The sequence below is a fragment of the Mesocricetus auratus genome, unplaced genomic scaffold (assembly GCF_017639785.1).
Source record: "Mesocricetus auratus isolate SY011 unplaced genomic scaffold, BCM_Maur_2.0 Super-Scaffold_100676, whole genome shotgun sequence".
Taxonomy (NCBI): Eukaryota; Metazoa; Chordata; class Mammalia; order Rodentia; family Cricetidae; genus Mesocricetus; species Mesocricetus auratus.
The window spans coordinates 35,989,937-36,011,852 of NW_024429266.1; the positions used below are offsets into that span (position 1 = coordinate 35,989,937).

Sequence of the window (21,916 nt, forward strand, 5' to 3'; positions counted from 1 at the left end):
CAGTGCCATTAATAATGATTTTGATAATTCATAGTTCATTTTCATGCACTAGTGGACTGTAGGGACCATGCCTTTAAATAGTGAATTAATGGGTACAATCCTTGTTCCCCAGGGTAGAGGGGGTGGGAAGGGAAGAGCAGCCTGTACTGAACAGCCTGCCTCTGCTTATCTTCCAGGGTCAGATGAAATTGGTGCTTTCACAGTGGTGTAGCCTTACCAGCTGAGTTCTTTTCTCCTTCCCCTCTATCAGGTTGTATCCACTGACTATCTTTCTTGGTCTGTCTGCCTTTCAGCTACTCCTGCTGTGCTCTGATGTCTTCATTGACTTGTCTGTTTTTCTCTTCCCCATTTCTCTTTTGCTTTTCTCATTCTGTATCACCTTTGTCTGATCCTCTCTTTTGTTCCTCAATTTGTTCATCTGTTTCAGTCTGTGTTTCTGCCTCATTGACTAATAATGCTCACTCTCTGTCTGTCCTTGTATTTTGGTTTTTCTATCTCCCATTCAATCTGCCTGTTTCCTTCTCTTTGTTTGTCTTTCTGTTTCTTCCTGGTCACCTGTGTCTTTCTTAATGCCCCCTGCCCCCGCCCTTACTATTTTCTCTTCTGTGTTCTGCTGAAAGATCTCCTTGGCTTTATACATGCCCCCCCCCGTGCCCTTGTTTGCTTCCCTGCCCCCATTTGTTTCCTTTTCCCTTCTTGCCAATGCCTGCGGTGCCTGACATTTACCTTTCATGCATTCTTTCACAGTATGGAGGCATTGCTAAGAAGTACTTCAAGTGCCCAAACTGCAGACTTGTCCTGGGGTGGTAAAGGAGAATACTTAGGCTAATGCAAGATAGTTTTACAATTTCAGCATTAGATTTTACTGTATTCCTTTTGTTGCTGTCACATATTTATAAAGATGGAATTTGGAGGACTTGGGAGATAAATTGTGGGTACTGTGTGAAAATAATCAGGATATGTGGTTGGTGGTGTCCAGTGATTGCAAAGTTTGGAAGTTGTGCAGAGTATAAGTGATTGACTGTAACTATTAAACTGTTTGCGTTTATCTGCTTTAGTAAGTGGAAATATGAGGCATTTCTTTGAGCTTAGAGCTACTATGAAATTTTAGGAAAAACTAATGTGATTCAGAGGGATAATAAAACTATGTCCCTGGACTGGGCCATAGTTTTAGAATGGGCAAAGTGGTAAAGTACTTACCATGCCAGTATGAGTTTGGACCCCCAGAACCCATATAAGGCTGGATGTAGTTTGTTGCCCCTATAACAGACTTATTGCTATTGTACCAGTGCAGACTGCATTCTTGAATTATTGTTAGGTCTAAGTTACTTCCTGTACAATTTCAGAACCTTTAACTTTATTAGGTACAATTTTAGTTCTACATATATTAAATTCTTGAAAACATTATAGGCTTTATAGTTACTTAATATTCATGTACAGTTTCTGGTATCCTTTTTCCTTTTCTGAATTTCTGTTTTTCAACTTGGGATAATTTTCCCTAAAGAACTGCCCTTTGTGACTCTTTCACTGAAGGTCTCATGGTAACAAATTCTTTCAGGCTTTCTGTCAAAAGAAAGCAAAGCAATAAAACATTCTTTATTTCACCATCACTTTTTTAGGATGCTCTTGGCATGAATATAAGACAGGTTACCGGTTGGTTTGCTGGCAGTCTACAGAGGCTGTCCCACTGCTGTCTTGTGGACAGATAGCCATCATTCTTGTCATTGATGCCTTGAAGGTGACACACCTTTTTTCCTGTGGATATGTTTTTTAAGATGTTTTCCTTTTTGTTTAGTTTCTACCAGTTATACTGTAATAAGTCTGGATGTGTTACTTTTTTTTAAAATAATCTTTTTTTTTAATTTAGGTTAGAAACAATCTTTTTTTACTTGTCAATCCCAGCTCGCTCTTCCTCCCCTCCTCCCCCGCTCTCCCCACCAGGTCCCCCAGTTCCCCACCCAGTCTCCACTCTGATCCCCAGGGAGGGTGAGACCCTCCATGGTGGATCTCTAGTGACTGTCATTTCATCCAAGGCAGGGCCTACGCCCTTCCCCAAGAGTCCCTGCTGAGAAAGCCTCCCATATTGTGGCATGGGCACTCAAAGCCTATTTGTACGCCGGGGATACATACTACCCAAGGTCCCATAGACTACATAGGCCTCCTAACTGACATCTACTTTCAGGGGGTCTGGGTAAGTTCCATGCTTTTCACACAGGCATCAATCTGGGGTTCAAGAGCTCCCCCTTGTTCAGGCCAACTGTTTCTGTCAGTTAAACCAGCCCAGTTTTAACTCCTTTGCCCATCAGTTCTCTCTGACACTGGATTCCAGGAGTTCAGTTCAGTGTCTGTGGGTGTCTGCCTCTGCTTTCATCAGTCGCTGGATGAAGGTCCTGTTTCCTAGACTCTCAGGCAGTAGGATTGTATGCTGGCACTACCCTGATTCATGTCTAAAATCCATAAATGGGTGAGTACATACCATGCTTGTCTTTCTGTGACTGGGTTAACCTCACTCAGGATGGTTTCTTCCAGTGCCATCCATTTGCCTGCAAATTTCAAGATTCCATTGGTTTTTTTCCCCTCTACTGAATAGGACTCCATTGTGTAAATGTACCACATTTTCTCTATCCAGTCTTCAGTTGAGGGGCATCTAGGTTGCTTCCAGGTTCTGACTATTACAAATAATGCTGCTATGAATATAGTGGAACAGACATCCTTGTTGTATGAATGTGCATCGTTTGGGTATATGCCTAAGAGTAGAATTGCTGGGTCTTGTGGTAGACTGATTCCCATTTTTCTAAGGAATCTCCATACTGATTTTCAAAGTGGCTTCACCAGCAGTGGAGGAGTATTCTCCTTTCTCCACATCCTCTCCAGTATAAATTGTCATTGGTGATTTTGATTTTGGCCATTCTGACAGGAGTAAGATGGTATCTCAGAGTTGTTTTGATTTGCATTTCCTGGATGGCTAAGGATGCTGAGCACTGTCTCTAGTGTCTCTCAGCCATTTTAGACTCCTCTACTGAGAATTCTCTATTTAGTTCTGTACCCCAGTTTTTGATTGGATTCTTTGGTGTTTTGGAGACTTGCTTCTTGAGTCCTTTGTAAATTTTGGAGATCAGCCCTCTGTCAGATGTGGGGTTAGTGAATATCTTGTCCCATTCTGTGGGTTGCCTTTTTGTCTTGCTGACTGTGCCGTTTGCCTTATAGAAGCTTCTCAGTTTCAGGAGGTCCCATTTATTAATTGTCGATCTTAGTGTCTCTACTACTGGAATTTGTTCAGGAAGCGGTCTCCTTTACCAGTTCGTTCAAGGGTACCTCCCACTTTCTCTTCTAAGAGGTTCAGTGTGGCTGGATTTATGTTGAGGTCTTTGATCCATTTGGACTTAAGTTTTGTGCATGGCGATAAACATGAATCGATCCGCATTCTTCTACATGCCAGCCTCCAGTTATGCCAGCACCATTTGTTGAAGATGCTTTCTTTTTTCCATTGTATATTTTTAGCTTTTTTATCGAAAATCAGATGTTAGTACAAGTATGGGTTAATAGCAGGGTGTTCAATTTGATTCCATTGGTCTACCTGTCTATTTTTGTGCCAATACCAAGCTGTTTTTAGGATTACAACTCTATAATAGAGCTTGAAGTCAGGGATTGTGATGCCTCCAGATATTGCTTTGTTGAATAAGGTTGTTTTGGCTATCCTGGCTCTTTTGTTTTTCCATACAAAGTTGATTATTGTTCTTTCAAGGTCTGTGAAGAATTGTGCTGGGATTTTAATGGGGATTACGTTAAATCTGTATATTGCTTTCGGTAAGATTGCCATTTTTACTATGTTGATCCTACCTATCCAAGAGCATGGGAGATCTTTCCACCTTCTTTAATTTCTTTCTTTAAAAACTCAAAGTTCTTGGGATACAGGTCTTTCACTTGTTTGGTTAGCATTACCCCAAGGTATTTTATGTTGTTTGTGGCTATTGTAAACGTGATGTTTCTCTGATTTCCTTCTCAGCCCTTTTATCGTCTGTATATAGAAGGGCAACTGATTTTCTTGAGTTGATCTTGTATCCTGCCACTTTGCTGAAAGTATTTATCAGCTGCAGGAGTTCTTGCAATTCTTGCATTTTTTGGATTGTTTTTTCCTCCATTTCTTGTATTTTTTGGTTTGTTTTTTTCTTCCATGTCTTTAAGGGATTTTCTCATATCTTCCTTGAGGGCCTCTATCATTTTCATGAAGTTTTTTTGTTTTGTTTTGTTTTTGGTTTTACGAGACAGGGTTTCTCTGTTTTGGAGGCTGTCAGTCCAGCCTGGCCTCGAACTCACAGAGATCCACCTGCCTCTGCCTCCTGAGTGCTGGGATTAAAGGCGTGCGCCACCAACACCCGGCTTCATGAAGTTGTTTTTAAGGTCTTTCTCATCTGCTTCTTCCACAATGAACTGTTCAGGTCTTGTGGGTGTAGAGTCTCTAGTTTCTGGTGGTGTCATGTTGGTTTTTCTGTTGGTGGTGTGTTTTTGTATTGTCTCCTTCCCATCATTTCTTCCTGTGGGTGAAGCAGGAGTCTTCCTCCCCTGGTGGGTATGTGTCCATGGTTCCTTTCCAGTGGGTGGGAGCAGGTCCAATACCTTGACGGCTTTCCTTTTGCATGGATGGAGGCCATCCTAGTATTGGGACCTTACCAAACTCTGGGTAGGCTGGACCCTCGCCTCGCCTGTCCTGTGGGTGGAGATTGGGACTTGGAAGCTGGCAGTCTCTGGGTGGCCTGAATCCCATCCGGCTGGGATCCGCTGTGCACAGTGCTCAGGTCTCTGGTGGTTCTGCTCAGGCCACCGGAAAGCAGGCTGGAGACAGACCCAAGCTTACCTGGCCTGTCCCATGGGTGGAGAATGGGACTTGGAAGCTGGCAGTCTCTATGCCGTGGGGCTGGGATCCGGATCTGCTGTGTGCAGTCCTCAGGTCTTGATGTGTTATTTTTCACTCAGTATGAAATTTACTCGGCAACTGTTTCCCCGCCTCCCGATTGTCTCTCTAGTATTACCTCTACAAATATTGCTTCCATCTCATTCTCTATCCCTCATTTTCTTTTTATATTTTACTGGATCCAGTATTCTCTCTTTTTTTTTTTTTTTTTTTTTTTTTTTTGGTTTTTACAAGACAGGGTTTCTCTGTATTGTTTTGGAGGCTGTCGGTCCAGCCCGGCCTCAAACTCACAGAGATCCTCCTGCCTCTGCCTCCCGAGTGCTGGGATTAAAGGCGTGCGCCACCACTGCCTGGCCTGGATCCAGTATTCTAACATGATACTTATTACTGGCTTCTAATTTTGTTGGGCTGATTCATAGGATATGGATTTGAGAATGTTCTTTGTTGAACTATAGTTAACAATATATTACTTATTTCCTTCATCTACTTTTGTCTGTTTCTTGTTTGTTTGTCTTTTGGTCTTTTATTCCAGATATAATATCTTAGTCTGTTTGGGCTGCTCTAACAAAATGATTTAGTCTGGATCACTTATAAACCATATTTTTTATTATCTATATTTCTGGAGGCTAGGAGTACAAGCTCAAAGCACATTTTGTGTCTGGTAAGGGCTTGTTTCTAGCTTGTTGGTGGTGACTTCTTGCTGTATCCTCACTTGGTAGAAGGGACAGGTAAACTCCTTATAAAGGATACAAGTGCCATTTGTGAGGTGTCTGTCTCATCACCTAAATTCTTTCCAAAGACTCTGGGAATTCATACTTTTACATATGAACTGAGGAAAAGAGTAAAAACATTCAAACGGTATAACATTTAAAGAATGGGACTTTTATCAGACTATGTTTAAATGTGGAATTTCCGTCTTATTAAAAATCAATTATTTTAACCTATAAATGTAGGGTTAGTATAATTTGTTTAAGACTAGGTCTCATTTTAGATACCTACTGTTTACACATAGATCTCCTGAACCTGTTCACTGCATCTGTTGTCTTTCCTCTCGTTTCCTGCATCTTCATTTTTGCTCTGTGCTTAGATACCTATTGCATCTTCTTTGCAGCCATAGTTTGGGTTTCATTGTTGAATATCTGCTTTATCCTTAATAGAGGAAATACTAATTTTTAGAAATTGAAAACATTTTTCAAACTGGCTAGTTATATCACTCAATTTGTCTTGTGAGCATTTATTTCACAGTGTTCTCATCATTGTATATTGTTATTATTCTGCTTGTTATTGACTACATGCCAGTCTGTTTGAATTTAGCCCTAAGTTTGAGTACTGTGAGTTGGTGGGAATCCTATGGTGGTTGAAAGCAGAGCATCCCTGTGGATATGTTCTGGTAAAGGTGAGCTATCAGCTTCCTTCCTGTGTAATTGTTGCTTTCTATACTTTCTAGAAAGACTCAGTCTATACATTGAGTGCTGAAGGAGATGTGAACCTTTACTATATAATCACTGATGTTCATGTTCTCTCAGAACTCCATTTTTTTCTGAATGCTAAGGACCTTCTACAGTGGCCAGTGGGTTTTTTTTTTTTTTTTTTTTTTTTTGGTGGTGGTGGTTTTTGTTTTGTTTTGTTTGTTTTCTCTTCCTTAGGTCTAGTAGTGTTTTTCTGTGATTGCTTGTCTAGGCCACAGAGGAGATGGTATTAGACAAAGTATCTGTCAAGGAGACCCCTCAGTTAAACTCAATTAACATGACTTGTAGTCTTCATGTTTTCTGAAAAGTCACATATCTAGGAATTTAGGAATGAGTTAAAGAAATCCTGCATTGTGCTGTGTTTCTACAGCCCAATTGGTTAAAGTCTTGATTTCTGAAAGCATTTCTTATCCTATTGAGCTTTCCATTGCCCTAGTCTCCAACTCAAGAAGGAATGTCTCAGTAGTAACCATGGAAGAAGTTTGACAAGTTGAAAATATTTTGAAAGTTTTTCTTTTTCCTAAAAATAAGGCATGAATTGTCCATCTTAAAATTTTTTACTGATGCTTTACATTTGGCTCAGAATTTACTGACCAAGTTTTCTAAGCAACAGTGTCACCTTCTGCGTAGTTACGTATATTTTTTAAATTAATGGAACAGATGACAGGCAGTCTATAGTTGTCCACATTTGGATATTTGGCAGACATTTTCTCATAAAAGGGAGTACAGTAAGTCTCTCACTTCAAGAAAAACCTATAGTATTGCTGCCAATAATAAAATTTGAAGTTTTAAGTGAAATTTGAGTTTGGGAATATTTTTATCTCCCACTGTGAGTTTGGTAGCTTCCTCATACTTTACTTTTTGACCAACAGTTTTATTAACCAGTGCTTTGTCTTCAGTAATTGTGAAGCATGTAGCTATGGGGTGAAGCATGTTTGGGGTAGTGAGTATGTTCTCCCGGGGTGCATACTGGTGCTCTGTATTCCCACACAGCATAGAGAGGAATAGAGCACTCTCTGCTGTCTCTTTTATGAATCTTCTACCAAAACAGTTATTTTTGTAAAGTGTGTTAAAAACAATGTTATTTGTTTGTTTGTTTCTTTTTCTTGTTTTTGAGACAGAATCTTGTATATTTCAGGCTAACCTTAAACTGGATATGTAGTATATGATCTTGAACTCCTACTCCTTGCCTCTAGCCTTGGGTTTGTTAGTTTTAAGTGTATTAATAACTAATGAGTTAATCATGAGGATCTAATCTTTGTGACTGACCTTTTCCCCAGAGGCCTCAGATCCTAATATTGTCACATTGGAGTTAGTATTTCATCATATGAATTTTGAGAGGAACACAAATATTCAATCCATAACTGTCATTTAAAATATTATATAAGCTGGTGTGATGGTACATGTCTGTAACCCCAACACTCAGTAGTTCTGGTAAAACTGCAAGTTCAGGATTTGTCTAGGCTGTATAATAAGTTCAGGCAACTTAACTAGATGGTGTCTCAGACTAAAATGTAAAAATCAGGTTGAGCCTGGGAAGGAAAAGTCTTAGTGGATAATAGCACTTACTACCTTTGCATAGGACCCACATTCAGTTCCCAGAACCCACATCATAAGTCGCAAGCCTCTGTGAATCCAGTTCCAGGGGAACTGAAGGAACCAGGCACACATGTGGTGCTCATGCATATGTGCAGGCAAAACACCCATATACACAAGAGAAAAACAAATCTTTCTTTTTAAATGTGCTGGTGGTGCAGCTAAGAGGTAGAGCACTTTCCAAATATGCACAAGTCCCTGAATTCACATTTCAGCCCTGACAGGAAATACATATATGGAAAAATATGTCAACTTTTAGAGGAATTATATAATTCAGTAAATAAATATTTTGCAAATGATAAATAGAATATATTATAAAATTGTAGGTGAATATAAGATTCATTCAAAATGTAGGTAAACAAGGATGTCTGTTCCACTATGTTCATTGCAGCATTATATGTAATAGCTAGATTCTGGAAGCAATCTAGATGCCCCATAACTGAAGAGTGGATAGAGAAAATGTGGTACATTTATACAATGGAGTACTACTCAGTGGGAAAAAACAATGGAATCTTGAAATTTGCAGGCAAATGGATGGCACTAGAGGAAATCATCCTGAGTAAGGTAACCCAGTCACAAAAAGACAAACATGTTGTGTACTCACTCATATATGGATTTTAGAACAAATGTGTACTGAATGACATAAAAGCAGTTTTTCAAAGAGCAAAATAATAGTTCAAAGTAAATATATACAGATCAAGAATGCTGAGATGACTGTATGAGATCAGATGACTATAGTAAGAAAAGAGAGAATTGGTGTTTGGTTAAGATGTACTTTAGAACTGATATTAGTTTGAAAGACTACAGAACAGTGATTGAGAATGATGATATCTAAAAAATGTTAGCTGGTAGACTAGGGACTGGGTATATTGGAATTGGAAAGATAAGATTGGAGAGATACATTGTGAGGTCAGATTGGAGAGAGAATTAGAAAGATATATTGGGCTCATCTTGTTTGATATTTAAGAGCTTTTGAAGGAATAAAACACCTATCCAACAAACACAAACTCAGAAATCAGTACCTAGACCTAAAATCATCCAAACCCAGAAGCCTAGATGCCAGTGTAAGAAAGAACACAAATCAACAACAACCAGGGCAACATGTTGCCATCAGAGCCTAGCTATCCTATGGCGGCAAGACCTGAGTATCTCAATGCATCTGAAGCACAAGAAAATGACCTTAAAACTAACTTTATGAAGATGATAGAGACCTTTAAAGAGGAAGGGAAAACATACTTTAAAGAAATGGTGGAAACAACAAAAAATTGGAGGAAATCATAAATTCCTTAAAGAAAGGGGTCACTCTTAATTCGTTCCGAGACTGTGGCACGTTTAAAATAAAAATTACCAGATTATCTTTCAAGAATTATTAGAAGCAAAAATACAATTGTAGTTCATATAAAGTAGATTGGAATGTTTTAAATAATGAATTTGATTATTGAGAAATGACAAATACAATATACTTTATTAATGAAAAAATGGCAAATATGCTTGTAGATGAAGTTTCTGTCCCACCTGGTCCTACAGATGTTTAGCCCCAAATAAATATATAGAGGCTTATATTAGTTATAAACTGTTTGGCTGATGGCTCAGGCTTCTGGCTGGTTCTCTCTTAATTATTAACCCATAACTATTAATCTATGTATTTCTACATGGCCTTATCTTACCGGAGAATGCAGTCGTCTTATCTTCCTAGTAGCTTACAACTGCATTCTTTTTGGTGTTTGTTGACTGGTGGAACTCCTGGGTTTGACAAACTAAGGCAGACTCTCTTAGTTGATCTTGGGCAGTCTGGAGTGGCATTTGGTATGTTGTCAGAATAAGTCCTGAGGGAGATGAGGGAAGAGATTATTCTTGTCTTGATCTTCAGTAAGCATTGGAATTGACATTTTTGCCCTTGGTATGTGGGTCTTAATTTGAGATTGTTATCTTAATATGTGTAGAGTTTATTTCAGAAACATTGTGTTGGTGTTTATAGAAAGGGTTAAACTAGAAATGTCTGTTTTGTTATTTTACTTGGTGCCTAGATTTTAAGAAAGCGTGAAATGAAACTACAGAAGTAGAGAAATGAAACTGTGCATTTGAGATTGGCTTATTGTGAAATGACCTAGTATAAGACATAGTTATCAGTTGTTTTTTATTTTTAAGTCCATTGTTTTCCTAGGCAAGAAAGCTAAATGCTTGACCATCAGAATACTGGTCCCAAAATAGGGTTCAGACTATTTTTCAACTTGATACATTTCCTCCTGAAATGTTTCCATTGGGGACTGGAAGAGCTGTGATTATTTATAGACTGGTGTGCTTTGAACAGGTGCGGTGTTTACATAGATCAGTAGAATTATCAAATGTCCCTGAGCCTATTTAATGTCAGAGCATTTCATTTTATCATCACATTTTGTAATTAAAAGACAAGAGTAATGATGTGGATAGATGAAGGTGGGAAGGCTTTCTTTTCTTTTTTTGATCTTGTTTTGTTTTGAAACAGAATCTCACTATGTAGCCTAGATCTTAGAGATCCTCCAGCATCTGCTGGGATTAAAGGTGTGTACCACCATGACCAGCCTTGTCTTAAAGTTTTTAAAGTCTATTTCTGTGTATTTGTAAAGAAAATACCAGTTTTAAACATACTCTTTCCCCTTGTAGTTTGACCTTATATGATAGGAATATTTTTAAGGAGTTATCCTGTAGAAACAGGATATTTATCATGCATTATTGAGACTCTTGGTAAAATTCTAAATTAACCGTATGGTACTAAAACTAATACCGTGCTAATTAATACTATAACTAAAACTTTTAAATTTAACTGTGCCATTTTTTAATTTAAAACTGCTGCCATATTCATTAGGCATTTTAGAATTGATCCTCCAATTATTACACTAGGACCACTTTGACATGAAGGACATCATATAGCACCAAACAGAACTCCTCTTTCTTGTTTTCTTCTTCTTTTCTTTGTTTTTGTTTTGTTTTTCGAGGCAGGGTTTCTCTGTATAGCTTTGGAGCCTATCCTGGCACTCGCTCTGTAGACCAGACTGGCCTCGAACTCACAGAGATCTGCCTGCCTCTGCCTCCTGAGTGCTGGGATTAAAGGTGTGTGCCACCAAAATCCCAGCTCAGAACTCTTCTTTCTAGTCTACCTGTCCTTAGTAGCTGTCTTCCCTGACAAGAGTCTGTTTCTGAAACTTTCCTTTTCTTCCTTTTGCGTTGTTCTTTTTTGAAAGCTGAGAGTATATTTCAATTTAGTTACTAGATTAGGTAACATAATGCAAAATATGTCTCCTTTTCTTTGCCTTACATGCCATCTCTGCCCAGAAGTTCTCCGTCCTGTGTCAGTTAAGCCATGGATAGTTGCAGCTTTGTAGCACATTTACTATGCTAAGAGAAATAGCTTGTGTCTTGAGACATTGGCTGTTTTATAATCTTGCATTACATGATTGAAAATCATGTGCATATTCTGTGTGACCATTAGTGCTCATTAATCCTTTCTGTTTTTTAAAGATTTAATTTTTAAATAATAGATATTGGTGTGCTGGAAGGGTATGTGCATGTGAGTCCAGGTGCCTAAGGAGGCCAGAAGAGGGTGTCAGATCCCCTCTAACTAGAGATACAGACAGTTGCTAGCCTTTCAAAGTGGGTGCTGTAAGCCAAACTCGGGTTGTCTACAAAAGCAGCAAGTGCTGTTAGCCATCTCTCTGACCCCCTCTCCCCTTCCTTTTCTTTCCTTCTTATTTTACCCTTATTTCTACAAAGATGGAGAGGACAATGAGTTCTCTCTGAGTCTACCTGCATCTGTTCTTAGTCTGTCAACTTAACAGTTTCAGTTTGTCACCAACAATTGTACCAAAGAGAAACAAATAGAATTTTATCTAAAAACCCTGAATGTGACAGTCGTCGAGATTTTCTGAGAGGTAGTATATGAGAAGGAAACCATGTACAGCATGAATAGAAAGGCTGCAGAACTATCTTCTGGCAACTTTGGAAGGAGATCAAAGAAGAGCTAAGCAAACTGACTTTATTTGCTTGTTTTATTTATTTATCTTGTTCAGGCCTTGAAGCAGGCCTGTGCATTAGACACACTGACTGTGGTGCCTTACTGCCAGTGTGAACTGCCTCACAGTAGCCCCACAAACAAAAGACCCAGGGACTGGGTGAATTCTGGAACCCACTTCAATGGCTTCTTTCGGGTGTTTTCATGGGTGATGATAAAAGAAGCTGCATGAAGTCCATGGGTGATTCTGGATAAGAATCCCAAAAGATAACCTGTAAACTAGAAACCTGGAAATACTGACTAGACACTTCACTTTTAGTCCATTGTTTCTCAAAGGATGACTTTTAAGGCATTTCAATATTCTTGTTAAAAATCATAAACATGCTTAAATTATTTTAATAGCAAACTTACAGGAACAGTACAGAAGACAGACATTAAAAACATGCACTTGTATGTAGGACAACTCAGAGAAGTATAGTGAATGGATAGGAGCTAGCAAGATGCAAATGCTACAAACACCATTCAGTTGTTATCAATCAGAAGCTTTCCTTTTTTATTTTTCTTAAACTTGAGGTGTAGATGAGATACAGTAGCCAGTGATCAGTATGATTTACTAGTCTGGGGTTCAGTAAATGCTGGACTAGAGATTAGGATTCTGAAACCATAATATAAGTTGGTAGGCTTCAGTAGGAAGCACCTACCATGCGTTTTGGTGTTGTGGAAATGAATATGTGGAGGGGTATGGTCAAGAACTATGAGTGGGCCTCGGTGGTGGTGTGGTGCAGGCCTTTAATCCTAGCACTTGGGAGGCGGAGGCATGCAGTTCTCTGTGAGTTTGAGGTCAGTCTGGTCTACAGAGCAAGTTCCAAGACAGGCTACTATGAGTGATCAGAACTGTGAAATGTGTCATGGATCCATCATTTTAGCAAAAAAGATGTTACTTTGACCAGAAAGTGACCCTAATTCAGGTAGAATGAGCTAGTCACCTTGACTACTCCTGAGAACATTGTGACTTTTCTCAGTAATGCCTTTTAGAGTGCAGATACTTTAGTTCAGAAATACATATTGTCAGACAGACTGTGTCTGTTCTGTATTTAATGGTTCAAGTCTATTTGAAAACTGATTAAGTAGTGTTTTAAAAATGGTTTTAAACAGATTTGAGTATTATTGCATTGTGATTCTCTCTAGACATTTAACTTGCTTAGACTTAAGAAAAATTGATTTCCAATTAACACCAGATTTCATAAGAAATAATATTAGCTAAACAATTCCATCAAGTAGCTTGTATTCCAAACAAAACCAGACACATCTGTTAATTCATTTGGGAAGACAAGACTGAGCTTGATCCTTTCCTTTTTTGTTTTTTTCTTTTTTACTAGAATAGTTTTGAGTTTAATAATTCAGTGTAGTATAAATGGAAGTAAAACCCTTTTGAGTTTTTAATTAAGTATTGTTTGGAATTTTATTTCAAGTGTGCCTTTTTAAAAATTTATTTATTAATTTTGGATTTATATAACACTAGCCTGGTCCACATAGTGAGGTCCTGGCTAGCCAGGGCTACATAGTAAGATCTTATCTTACATTTTTTAAATTTATTTTTATTTTATGTGTGAGTGTTTTTGCCTGCATTTATGCATATACACCACTTGCATACTTGATGCACAGGGAGCTTAGAAGAGGGTATCAGATTCCCTGGTTGTGATCTGATATGTGGGCACTGGAAATCGAACCCAGGTGCTCTACAAGAGCAGCAAGTGCTCTTAACTGCTGAGCCATCTTTCCAGCTCCTCCAAGAATGTTTTTGTTCTTGTTGTTGTTGGCTTTTTTTGCTTGTTTGTTTGTTTGTTTGGTTTTTCGTGACAGGGTTTCTGTATGGATTTGGAGGCTGTCCTGGAACTAGCTCTTGTAGACCAGGCTGGTCTGGAACTCACAGAGATCCTCCTGCCTCTGCCTTCCGAGTGCTGGGATTAAAGGCATGCGCCACCACCGCCTGCCTGTTTTATTAAATAGTACTACTACACCACAACTTAAAATTATACTCCTCTCCCTCTCCGTCTCTGTCTCTGTCTCTGTCTCTGTCTCTCTCTCTCTCTCTGTCTCTCTCTCTCTGCCTCTCTCTGTTTCTGTCTTCTCTCTCTCTGTTTCAGACAAGGTCTCACTCCAGTTCATAGAGTCCCACCTGCCTCTGCCTCCCAGTGTTGGAATTAAAGGCATGTGCCGCCACACCCTGTCTAGTCATGTATGTGTCTTTTAATAGCAGTACTACTTGTGAGAACTGTGTCTCTAGGTGATCTCATTGTGTGAATTTATAAATAAGAGTACTTAGAGTACTTAAGGTGAGATGGCAGGCAGAAACAGTAGGATACCTGAGACAGGAGGTCCTGTCTCAAAACAAAGGCAGAAGACAAAGGAAAGGACAGATACTTGATATTACTCTGATAACATGTGACTCATGGTCTCTGATGTGTTCTCACAGAGACACATACAATACTGGGAAAAATGGGGTAAATACAAGATTTGTAAGACCGTTGGTGGCACAGCATGGCTTACTGTTTTACAGTAAGCTTTTTTAAGTAGGAGTACACTCAAGTAATGAGAAAAAGTATAATGTGGAAAATACATAAGAAGCCAGTAACATTTATACATTACCATCAGTTCCTATATACTGTGCATGATTGTGTTCTGTACCTTCATGTGTAATGTAGGCAGTTTGTTTACCCCACTACTCTCATAAATATAAATAATATGATGTATCACATGATTTTATGTTGACTTCATTGTCACTAGATGATAGTTTTTCAGCTTCATTATAATTGTATGGGTCTACTGGGGTGTATATGACCCATCACTGACCAAAACCTTAATATGTAGGGAATGACTGATTTGTATGTGATCATTAAATTTAATATTTTATAGCTAGATCTAATGGTGACATTTGATTGGTGTAGCATTCTCTTGACTTGAATTCTTCATTCCTTCAATTATGATATGAAAATTAATGCTTTTTTAAAATTTATTTTATGTGCAATGGTATTTTGTCTGCATGTTTGTCTATGTGAGGGTGTTAGATATAGGAGTTCCAGACAGTTGTGAACTTCTGTGTGCTGGATATTTGAACCTGGGTCCTCTGGAAGAGCAGTCAGTACTCTTACCTGCCTAGCCATCTCTCCAGCCCCCTCTTATAATTAGTGATTTTAATAACTCTGAAGCACTGCAGTTTTAAAAACATATTTTTAAATAAGAATAAATGATAGGTTTTGTTTACAAGTTTTATTATATACCCCCACAGTATTAATGCTAAAATCTTTATTACAATACAAATATTGCAAAAGGCTCTAGAGGTCATCTAGTTCCAATTCCCATTCTTTAGATGAAATTCTTTTTTTTTTTTAACAGAAGTAAGCTTTTATTTCCATTTTTTTCAAATTAAATTGGCTGAGTTGGTTGCTCTGAGGGATCAATCAAAGAGACCAAATCCCATCTCCTCATCTGATTCCTCCGACTCTTCCTTGACTTCAGCCTTGGCTGGGGCTGCAGCAGCAGCAGGAGCAGCAGTGGTGGCAGCAGCCACAGGGGCAGCAGCCGCAAATGCAGATGGATCAGCCAAGAAGGCCTTGACCTTTTCAGCAAGTGGGAAGGTTTAGTCAGTCTCCACAGACAAAGCCAGAACACGCTTGTACCCATTGATAATGGAGTGTGGCACTGAAGCAACAGTCGGGTAACCAATCTGCAGACAAACACTGGCAACATTTCGGACACCCTCTAGGAAGCGAGAGTGCAGAGTCTGCTCTGTGATGTCAAGCACTTCCGGGTTGTAAATGCTGCCATTGTCAAACACCTGCTGGATGATCAGCCCAAAGGAGAAGGGGGAGATGTTGAGCATGTTGAGCAGTGTGGCTTCGCTGGCTCCTACTTTGTCTCCAGTTTTTATCAGCTGTACATCACTCAGAATTTCAATGGTGCCCCTGGAGATCTTGGTGGTGATGCCTAAAGCCTGAAAGAAAGAGGTCTTCTCGGGCCCCAGACCAGTGTTCTGGGCTGGCACAGTGACCTCACACGGGGCGATGGCACCAGCACGGGCAGCAGCAGGCACCTTATTGGCCAGCAGCATGTCCCTAATCTCAGTGAGGTCCTCCTTGGTGAACACAAAGCCCACATTCCCCGGATGTGAGGCAGCAGCTTCTCCAGAGCTGGGTTGTTCTCCAGGGGCCCTCGGATGGCCTTGCGCATCATGGTGTTCTTACCCATCAGCACCACAGCCTTCCCTCGCAGGGACATGCGGCATCTGCTTCGAGCCCACATTGTCTGCTCCCACAATGAAGCATTTTGGGTAATCATCCAGAAGTTGGATGATCTTAAGGAAGTAGTTGGACTTCCAGGTCGCCCTGTCTTCCCTGGGCATCACGGCGGTGCGTCAGGGATTGCCACGCAGGGTTTAAAGACGATGTCACTCCAACGAGGACGCCTGCGAGAGCTAGATGAAATTCTTAATTATTTCCAGGATGGATATGATCATCACATGGCTTTATTTTCACTTCTCCAGAACTCTTTGCTTTGCCAGTTATATAGTAGCCAGTCATAAGTACTCATACTACAGGAGTCACCAGGGATCTGGAAATGGACAACAGAGACAGTTGTCCTGTCTTCATGGAGCCTAAAACCTAATGGTGACTTTTTCTTTCTTTTTTTTTTCTCCCCTCCCCTCTTCTCTCCTTTTGAGGGACTCACTATATCCCAGGTCTGGCTGGAGCTCACTATGGATACCAGGCTAAGTTTAAACTTGTAAACCTCTGCCTCTGTCTCCTCAGTTATAGTTTCCCAGACATCAGCACCACACCTGGGCTTAAGTTCAGATTTAAAAATTACTGTGTATGTGCATTATGTTAAGGCACATGTATGATCAATTTTACAACTTTGTGGAATTGGTTTTATTCTTCTATGTTTATGTGGGTTCCAGGCATGAACTCTAATATCAGGCTTATAAGGCAAGCACTTTTACTTACTGAACCATCTCTTTGGGCTCAACAGTGACTTTTAAATACATCATTCTGTGAAGAAAAAATATGGTGGATTTTCATTGTTGTTTTTGAAATAAGGTTTCTCTTTGTAGCCCTGGCTGTCTTAGAACTCTGTAGACTAGATTGGCCTCGAATTCATAGAGATCCACTTGCCTCTGCCTCCTGAGGGGCTGAGTTTAAAGTACTCTTGGCTTAGAAACAGTGTTAATAGAATATGACAATTTCATATAATATGTGAGAGTTCAAGAATGTTGCCTTAAGGTATATGTGCTTTAGCTGACATTTGGAGGGTGAATTAGGTAGATATAGCTGAAAAGTTTTTCATGATGAAGAAAAATATATACCAGGATCTGGAGTTATGAACATGGCACACTGAAGACCTGAACCAATTCCAGTGGGAAAGCACCTGTTCTTTTCTGCAGGACCCTAGCATGGGTCTTAATGTTGAAAAATAAAGTAGTTCTTTAAGGCTTTGAAACTTTGGGAGAGACCCACTAGTGATGGATATGAAGGAATCACTTTCTTTCAATGACTTTATAAGAACCGGATGTAAACATAATGGAAACAGAGTATGAAAAGCTTAGCAATGCTGCAAGTTATCTGGGCCTCCTATAAGGAATGGACTAGAGAACAAAGAGAAAATAATAAGGCATTGTATGTGTAAAAGCAATAAGCAGTAAACATTGGAGTTATTCAATACACCTGTAAGCTGGTAAGACAAAGGAACATTTAAATTATAGCTAATAAGGCATTTTGTAAAGCAAATTATTTGACTTTAACTTTCATTTGTTTCACACCCCCGCCCCCATTGGGGAGTTAGGAAATAGATTCTTGAAATAATAGTCACCTATATTGACATTGTAATTGCTTGACTTTAATATTTTATATTTTAGGTAAACATACAGTAGAATTGAACTTTTATTTCTTTTAATCTATGGATTTTAACATGTAGAAGTGAGTGCTAGCTGCTATTTCTACAATCAAGATGCAGAAGTTTTTGAGTTATCCCTTTGCAGTCGAATACAGCTGTACACAATCCCATCAACCACTGAGGTTTCTCATCTCTGTAGTTTTGTCTTTTTGAGAATAACATCTGAGTGGAAGAATGCAATATATGATGCTTTGATTCTTTCTCTGAGACTAAATGTGTTCTCATAAAGTTTTGTGACTGGAGACTATCCATAAGCTCAGGAGAATGACATCTCTACTCTTGAGCAGTGAGCTGAGTGCACTTCCTCTAGTCTGCTGGTACTCACTTGTTCCAGGCATGGCGGGCCATCGAATCGATGCTGCTTCTCCTTCTCTTGGAGATTACAGCATGCTGAAGGAGTAGGGCTTAACTTTATGGAGTAAATTTTGATTTTTAAACCCATCTGGGAATCTCTGATTAAGAATACATTTTGGAGGTATCTTTGATTTTGTTTGTGTGTTTTTTTAAACTCATTTTGCATTGGTTTTGTCTTTTTCTAAAAAAAAACTTGTATTCTTTTGCTTTCTAGAAATTTTGTTAATTCTTTATATTGTATTACCTATTTTTCTTACTCTGATGTTTCCTAAATAAGCAAAAGATCTGATTTTCTTATGAAAAAAAAACAGTGAAGGTGAAAGGTAGCAGCCCTTCATACATAGTGCATACATTTCATTAACTTGAGATTGGCAAAGCAAAAGTAGAATTAAATACCTTCTACCGTCAAATTAAGGGTAATCTTGATCAGAATAACTATGGATTGTCTTAGACCTTATCAAATATAGATATATGTTCACATCAGTCTCCTAGAAAGAATCTGGGGGCCAAAGACTATATATATAGTCTTGTGCCTTTGGTATAAGTTGCCTAAACATAGACAAACTTTTAGTTTGAACTTCCCTACACACAAACTGACTCACTTGATGACAGATACTTAACATGGAGATGAAATAGGCTTTAACTCTTCTCTGTGGATTCAAGGCTCAAATATTCAGGTGTATCAATAATGTGTGTTCTTTCATTGTAAACTGGTGATATTTTGTTTATGATCTAACAAATAAAGCTTGTCTGAAGATCAGAGTGTATAGCTGAGCTACTAATTAGCCATAGAGGCCAGGTAGTGGTGGCACACACCTTTAATCCCAGTACTCGGGAGACAAAGGCAGATGGTTCTGAGTTCAAGGCCATCCTGGGCTACCTGAGATTGAACCTATTTAAAAGAGAAACAGAGCTTACATAAAGGTGATCCAAGCATTTCGGATCCCATACCTTTAATACTAGCACTAGGGAAGTGGAGACAGGAGTGATATGGCTGGGCAGACTGACAGGAGCTTAGGTCAGTCTGAGCAGTAGTCTGTTTGAGGATGCAGTCTGTGGACAGGATTGCCCTATGGTCTGAGCATTGGTAGAGGTAAGGACTTTAGTGGCTGGCCGCTCTGCTTCTCTGATATTTCAGCTTTCACTATCTAATAACCTACTCACAAATTTTTATTATTAAGTCCAATTAGAATTCATGTAACAGTAAACAAGTTGAATGACCAATTAAAATGAGGATCTACTGAAGGGTAAATATGATAGCATATAGGATGGAAGGAATAAATTAATGTGAGCAGCAAGAAAGAAAAAACTTCCACTTGGTGCTCCTAGCGGTGTGGTCCATGAAGCACCTTCAGAGAAATCACATCAGGTTATCTATAGCAGCATATCTACACCTGTGTTTGAAGTCAAATGATTACTTAGGGTTTTACGCTAATGGCTGTTCATATATAAATGCTATTTAATTTGGATAGTTTTGTTGTTTCACCAGTCAGCATGTCTCTAGTCACTGTTGGTGTTCAGTCCTTTGTTTCGCTGCTTAGTAACTTACAGGATTTTTTTCTCCATGTTCTTGGTTCCTGAACTTTCCCCTTACTCATTCTTAGTTACACATTTAATGAGATGGCAGATTACCGCAGGCTACTGAAGCAAATGATCATGGGCTCTCTAGCTTAACATTCATTTGTTTGTCATAGTTTTGGAGGCTGGAAGTCCAAGATCAGGGTGCCAGAAACGGCCAGGTTCTAGTGAAGTCTCTCTTCCTGGTTATGTCATCACATGATATGTTCTTGGTTTGTGGTAGCAGAGAGTGAGCTTGTTTTTCTCTCCTTTTCTATTATGAGTTCCATCTTTTTTGTCTTATATGAACCCTATTAATTCTAAAGGCCCTACTTCTGAACAGTATATTGTGGGTTAGAGCTTCAACATTTGAATTTTTGGTGAGCAAGACACCAGATATTCTGGACTATGAGGGTTCCTCAAAGTATTGAGTTCCTTATGACCCTGAAATACAAGGCTCATTCTCTTTACCTTTTATTATTTATAATGACTGCTAAAAACTGCTTCAGACTTTACTATTAGTCTGCCCTGGACTCATTTCTCTTACTTCTTCCTACCCACATCCTCCAGTTTCTCCTTCATAACTCACCTGCAGTGTCACTTCCTCTGCATGGCTTGCTTAAGCTCTTAGTAGTGTATTAGTGCCTGTGGGCATGTGTCCTCACAGCCTGTATTTTCCTTTGCATTACTACATGGCTCTTCTGATTACTTGCTTAGTGTCTGTTTTATCTCAAAGTACAGGGACTGAGTTTGTTTTCTTGGTCACCATGTCCTTGATCAGCAAGTTGTTGCCTGGCACATAGTCAACATTTTGGGGGGCAAACACCTGTTGTAATTATTCATGTGTATATACTAATCATTTGTATGTACAAAGCTGCTCACATGGATAAGATTTCTAGAATGCGATAGATGATCTTCCACACTATTCATAATGAGATGGCAATTTCATATCTATTATTCTTGCAAGTTATACATTATTTATCTTTCTAGTAACAGTATAACATTTATCAAAGGATATATGAACTAGCTGGGTAGAGGAGCTCCATCCCTTTAAATATAAAATTTATTTACAAATCTTCAATGATGCCATTTTAAATTTAATATTTGTAAATATTAATGTTTTGATGTAGTACATTCTAAAAATTGTAATGATATCTCTATTCAGGAGAAATTTTAATATATAAAGCATGATAGTTAGAAAAGTTTTGGTATTTAAATTTTAATTCATATGAATATTTAATCCCCAGGAAATATAGTACTGTGTTCAGTAAATGACTTAAACATAAAAATATATTAACATAGATTTTGTGGTCTATATAAAATGGGAATAAGTTCAAGAAGAAAACATAATGATATGAACATTTCAGCTCTTAAAGATCCTGTGTTTTGGTTTTGTTTGTTTCCAGGCAAGGTTTCTCTGTGTAGCCCTGGAACTCTCTCTCTGTAGACCTTCAACTCAGAGATTGACCTGCCTCTGTCTTCCGAATGCTGGCATTAAAGGTGTGCACTACTACCACCCAGCAAAGATCTTGTTTTTTATGTGTTTGACAAGTGCTTTTGGTTTTCATGGAGTCCTAAGTATTGAACCCAAGGCCTTAGGCTTGCTTGGAAAGCATTCTACAGCTGACCTGTGTCCCAAATTCTTTTATTTATGTATTTTGAAGTGAGTAATAGTGAATTTTGGTAGTAGTGAATAAAATTACTGTGGGATTTGAATTCCATTATACCTTCTCTCAAAGTGTCATTTTAATCACAAAATTAACATTGTTTTAACTACTTACATGTGGTCTTTATTTAAAAATATGTAAGATAGTTATTTAGAATTCTTCTAGGGATTATACGAGCAAAACATTTCTGAAAGTCACTAGGCTATCCAACTCATTTTAGTCTTGAATGATGCCCTATTTAAATTTATTTGTCAGTGTTTTCATGTTAGATTTCTTTGTTTAGGAGATTTTAGGCAAATATTCATTGGCATAATTAATGCTTTAGGTTACATTAGAGCTACTACAAATGAGATTAATTTCATCTGTTACATATCACAAATATAAGTTGTAAGACTGTTCGGTCTGTATTCTGCCAAGAATATTT

General features: G+C 38.7%; 1 protein-coding gene and 1 pseudogene across 1 annotated transcript in view; one reads left to right on the top strand and one right to left on the bottom strand.

Moving 5' to 3' along the window:
- The window catches only part of Xpr1 (xenotropic and polytropic retrovirus receptor 1), a 141,219-nt gene that overhangs the window by 35,811 nt on the left and 83,492 nt on the right, over positions 1-21,916 (top strand). The window lies entirely within an intron of this gene.
- On the bottom strand, positions 15,345-16,434 carry LOC121137066 (annotated as a pseudogene).